The sequence below is a fragment of the Erpetoichthys calabaricus genome, chromosome 2 (genome assembly GCF_900747795.2).
Source record: "Erpetoichthys calabaricus chromosome 2, fErpCal1.3, whole genome shotgun sequence".
Lineage (NCBI taxonomy): Eukaryota > Metazoa > Chordata > Cladistia > Polypteriformes > Polypteridae > Erpetoichthys > Erpetoichthys calabaricus.
In genome coordinates, this window is record NC_041395.2 from 170,847,310 (window position 1) to 170,853,309 (window position 6,000).

The window sequence follows — 6,000 nt, forward strand, 5'->3', positions numbered from 1 at the left end:
AATTTCTAGTGTAATAGTATAATGTAATAGTATAAATGTAATAGTAATGTAATAGTAGAAATAGCAATAACCAAGAGTATGATGTTAAACCATCTACTTTAAGGTAGTTAAAAAAAAAAAAATAATAATAATAATAAAAAAAAATCCTACTTTAATTACTTCCACACTCACGTTATAACTCTAATTAAGACATAAACATATAATGTCCAGATAAAGAAAAGGATGTATAATTATAATACCAGTCTCTTTAAATATGGATCCAGAGAGCAGATGATAGGTCCTTCCCATTGCTTGATAGAATACGGCTCCTTATTTACTTTCAAAAGAGTTTCGTAAACAGCTTCTTTAATTCCTTTTCAGCTTCGTCTTTGCTTGAAAAAATATAATATTTATCTTGAACTTCCACTTTCAGTTTTGCGGGATACAAGAGGCTGTATTTGATATCGGCTTCTGGTAGCAGCTTTTTAATGTCAGAGTAGGCTGCACGTTTTGCAGCTGTTGATGGTGAGAAGTCGGGGAAAATCCGAATAAGATTATTTTCAAATATAATCTCTTGCATGTGTCTGAGAAGTGCCATCACATCAAGCTTACATTGTAGTCGCTCGAAGTGGACAATAAAAGACCTAGGTTTAAAGGTACTAGACCTGTGTGTGCGATAAGCAGCTGCAATCTCAATGTCGAGTTTAAAATCATCTCCAATTATTTTAGACAGTAATTCTACTGCAAATTTCATTGGGTTTGAGCTTTCTCGTTTCTCAGGTATACCCTCAATTCTTATATTATTTCTTCTGTACCCATCTTCCAGGGTGTCAAGTCTGTCTCCAAGTTTTTTGCTTTCGGAATTCGCAGCTGTGGCTTTTTCATCGGCGTTAGACGCCAATTGTTCCGCTGTTTCAACTCGAGCCGTGAATGTCTGCTTAACGTCATCCAGCTGATCTGTAACATCTTTAATCTGGTTGGTAAGCATTTTCAGTTTGGATCTATTTTCTTCAATGTGTTCCTCTAATTTCTCCAACATGCCTTTAAAGTTCACGTCAAAACGTTTAAATAGATTCTTAAGCTCATTCTTGTTATCCTTCTTAAGCTCATTTATGGCCGTAGCCATGACGGCAGCCAGTGTAGCAATCATCTCTTTCAGTTCAGTTTTCAGTTCGGACAGTTCACTTCAGATTTCGTGCTCCGCGAGTGGAAATGCAGCTCCTGTTACAGCAGGTGCTGTGGACTCGCGATGAGTAGATGAGAGCACATCCTGCAGGGCCTTTTCTAGTCTCGAATGATCCTCAGAAATCGGCGATCCAGCGCGACCTGTATCACTTGTACCTTCGCTCCCGTTTTCACTCTCGGCTGGAGACGATACAATGGAGCGGGGTCCCAGGAGATATGCGCATTCATCTGCCTGTTCCAGGTCAGTCTCCGAGAGGCCATACCTTGCACTCGAGCCGGATGTCTGTCCAGACTTTGAAGCGGCTTTAAGTTTCTTTTCCGGTTCTTTCTGACTTTTCTTCTTGTTACTCATGCTTGTATATTGTAGTGGAAGTTCTTTGGTCGGGTTAAATACAGGATACCTCTAAATAATATGAAATACGTGGGAAAATAAAGTTGCTGCTAGTGGAGCTCTGCTTCAGACATCCATCTCCTATAAACGGATGAGACCAAATCCTATGATGATCCTTGATGGACTGATTTAGTGCGTTTATAGTTCTTGGGATGAAACTTTTTCTAAACCGCGAAGTCTGTACAGGGAAGTCTCTGAAACGTTTTGCCGTGGCTGAGTCAGTGTCTGCTTCATGCTGTATACCGATAATTCTCTTTCCGATCAGCTGCTGCTGTGATTCCCCACTCAGATACAGTGAAATAAATACTCCGAGTGGTGCAGTGAGAGTAATATGGAAAAAGATGATCTGCTGTGGCAACCCTTAACGGGGAGCAGCTGAAAGAAGAAGAAGATGCATTGAGAGTAACAACGCTAAAGCAGTTATGGTATTTGGAATACTATGGCTATTCCCTGGACCATTATATTGCTGCAGGTTAATTACAATCAGATGCATTACACTAATAAACAATATGCAGTTAGTTTCAGTGTATTTATAAAGCCGCGTCAGGAATGTGGATCTAAGAAAGAAAGGGTGACCACACAGGAACAGTAGCACTGCTTTGACGCTGGGTGCTGCCAGTCTGCAAAACCGAGCAGAGAAATTGCGTACACCAGGGCATGAGGTACCGTGGAAAAGTGCGTGGCTTTATGCCAAGTTTAGGTTTTATACATCGCGATTTGAGCCTGGAAACGTTCGAACGCAACATTTCTGTGCGTACGCACCGTTTATACATGAGGCCCCAGGACCTCGAAAGGCACACTGAGACACCAAAAAGCACATAAAATATTTCTTTTTAATTTTGATAATGTTTAAATGAACTAATTTTATTGCACAGACTAAAAAACTCTCTAAAAGGACCCTAGTTAATGTTACTGCTTTTAAATTAACAAATGTGAAAAAGTGCATCAAAAACACTAGAAGCCACAACAATCTAAATAAATTATCAGGTTGGTGTAAAAAAAAGCTGGTTCTGACATAGTGCATTTAGATGCTGACATGAATGGTTGAGAGATAAAAAGAACAAGAGCGAGGCAGTGACGAGAAAGACGCAACAGATGAGGTTGAGGAGAGCAAAAACTCCAGTTGGAGTGTTCTGCACAGAGTGTGGACATCAGAACAAGTGAAATACTGCTTTATGTGTGTAAGTATACTGTACATGTGAACAGTGCTGATTTCATATATTTGTTATGTTGATAGTGTAATTCAGTATTAACAGCACTGTGCTCCTATGCCCAAATTTCTGTTGACATGGCCCCTTCAATCCAGCACTGAGCAGTACTGTAAGACAGAAGAAAATAAGAAATTTGACAAACGTGAGGAGACGATTCAGTCCATTAGGCTTGTCTGTTTAACTAATAGCCAAGCTGTCCAAATATTTCATCTAGATGACTATTTTTTACTTCAATATGCCAAGATGTGAAACCACTTTTTTCATTTTGAACTGATGATTGACACTGTTAAAATAACTTGAATTATTAATCCAAATTATTGGGTTTTGCATGTTACTTGATAAGAAAGGAATATTATTTTGTTGGTTTGGCGGAAGATAATGAGATGTTTTAGATAACAGTGGCATTTCAGAGTAGTTGCATATTAAATCAACAGATGAGACTTACTTTCCCTCCCTTTGCTCCTTGTTTCTCCATCAAGCACCGAGTCACCTCCCAATTCAAAGTCAAAAGCTAAACAAATGAGAGCCTCTCTCCTTTGACATGCTGGGAGCAGGGCACACTAGAAACACATGGCTTCCCACTGACAATTTTCCAAAATATTAAAAATTAAATTTTCCTTCTCTAATAGACCTGGCGTCCTGTTTTGGATGAATAGCAGTTCCTTACAACAACAACAACAGCATTTATTTATATAGTATATTTTCATACAAATAATGTAGCTCAAAGTGCTTTACATGATGAAGAAAGAGAAAAAAAGACAAAATAAGAATTAAAATAAGAGAACACTAATTAACATAGAATAAAAGTGAGGTCCAATGGCCAGGGAGGACAGAAAAAAAAAAAAAAACCTCCAGCCGGCTGGAGAAAAAATAAAATCTGCAGGGGTTCCGGGCCATGAGACCGCCCAGACCCCACTAGGCATTCTACCTAACATAAATGACATCAGTCAGTCCTCATTGTATTCAGGGTTCTCATGGAAGGACTTGATGATGACGGTCATGCATGTGGACTTCTGGTCTTTAATCCATCAATGTAGGGACATCACGGTGCTTTGAATAGGTGGTGGTGGTGCAGATCGCCACCATAGAAAACCAGAAAAAGAACAGAAGAGAAAGTAGGGGATAGTACGGATTTTGGAGCCATCATGAATAATAATGATAGTTAATTGAATATACAGAGCATCAGGATTAAACTAAAATGAAGCTATGAGAGAGCCATGTTAAAGTAATGTGTTTTTAGCAGTGTTTTAAAGTGCTCCACTGTATTAGCCTGGCGAATTCCTGTTGGCAAGCTATTCCTGATTTTAGATGCATAACAGCAGAAGGCTGTCTCACCACTTCTTTTAAGTTTAGCTCTTGGAATTCTAAGTAGACACTCACTTGAAGATCTAAGGTTACGACTTGAAGTGTAAGGTGTCAGACATTCCGAAATATAAGATGGAGCGAGATTATTTAAGGCTTTGTAGACCATAAGCAGGATTTTAAAGTCAATTCTGAATGACACAGGTAACCAATGTAGTGACATCAAAACTGGAGAAATGTGCTCGGTTTTCTTTTCCTAGTTAAGATTTTAGCAGCTGCATTTTTCACTAGTTGCAGTCGATTTATTTTTTTTCTGGGTAGTCCTGAGAGGAGTGCGTTACAGTAATCTAGTCGACTGAAAACAAAAGCGTGAATTAATTTCTCAGCATCTTTCAATGATATAAGAGGTCTAACTTTTGCTATATTGATTTAAAATTCAGGTCACAGTCAACAGTTACCCCTAAATTCTTTACCTCTGTCTTGACTTTTAATCTTAATGCATCAAGTTTATTTCTAATAACCTCATTATATCCATTATTGCCAATCACTAAAATTTCAGTTTTCTCTTTATTTAGTTTGAGAAAATTACTACTCAAACTGTCAGTGAATCAACAGAGTCGGGGTCATTAGGTGCTATTGATAAATGCAGTTGTGTGTCATCAGCTGTGGTAGCTCACATTATGCCCAGAGATAATCTGACCTAATGGAAGCATGTAAATCAAAAAGAGCAGCGGACCCAGGATAGAGCCTTTTGGAACACCTTATAGAATATCATGTGTCTTTGAAGTATTACCACAACTAACAAAGAATTTTCTACCTGCCAGGTAGGATTCAAACCAATTTAAGACGCTGCCAGAGAGGCCCACCCACTGACTAAGGCGACTTCTAAGAATATTGTGATCAATGGTATCAAATGCAGCACTCAGATCTAAGATGGATGAGAACAGATAAATGGCCTCTGTCTGCATTTACCCGCAAGTCATTTACTACTTTAACGAGTGCAGTTTCTGTGCTGTGATTTGTTCTGAAACCCGACTGAAACTTATCAAGAATGGCATGTTTATTGAGGTGGTCATTTAGCTGCATAATGACTGCCTTCTCTAGAATTTTACTTAAGAAAGGCAAGTTAGAGGTCTAAAATTTTCAAAAGCAGAGGAGTCAAGATTATTTTTCTTGAGCAGGGGTTTAACTACAGCAGTCTTAAGACAGTCTGGGAAGACCCCTGTACCACAAAAACGAAGGAGCTTGTTATTGACTTTAGAAAAAACAAAACTGACATCCAGCCACTCATCATTGGCGGTGCCTATGTGGAGAGGGTCCCGGTGTTCAGGTTTCTGGGCATTGAGCTGGAGGATGACCTGAACTGGAGCGCCAACACCAAGGAGCTGCTGAAGAAGGCACAGCAGAGAATGTATTTTCTGAGAATTCTCAGAAAGAACCATCTCCCCAAAAATCTGCTCCTTGCTTTTTATCACTGCTCCATCGAGAGTGTGCTCATGTACGGACTGTGTGTGTGGTACGGCATCTGCACTTCCTCAGAAAAGAAAGTGCTCCACAGGGTCGTCAGGACAGCGGAGAGAACAATTGGTTGTACCCTCCCCACTCTGGAACAAATCTACACCTCCCGATGCCGCAAAAAAGCAATAGACATTTCACAGGATTCATCACATCCCGGTCATTGCCTCTTCTAGCTTTTGCCATCGGGCAAGAGATACAGAGCAATGAAAACCAGGACAAACCGCCTTAAAAACAGCTTTTATCCAAAAGCAATCATGGCCCTGAACTCAGAATAAATCTGCTCCGTATCATTCTCCCAATGTGCAATATAGACTTAAGTCAACAAGTGCAATTTGTATATTTTGTAAAGTACTTTTATTACTATTCGGTTTGTTATTATTTTCTCTCTTCTTGTCTTTTTAACTCTTATTCCTC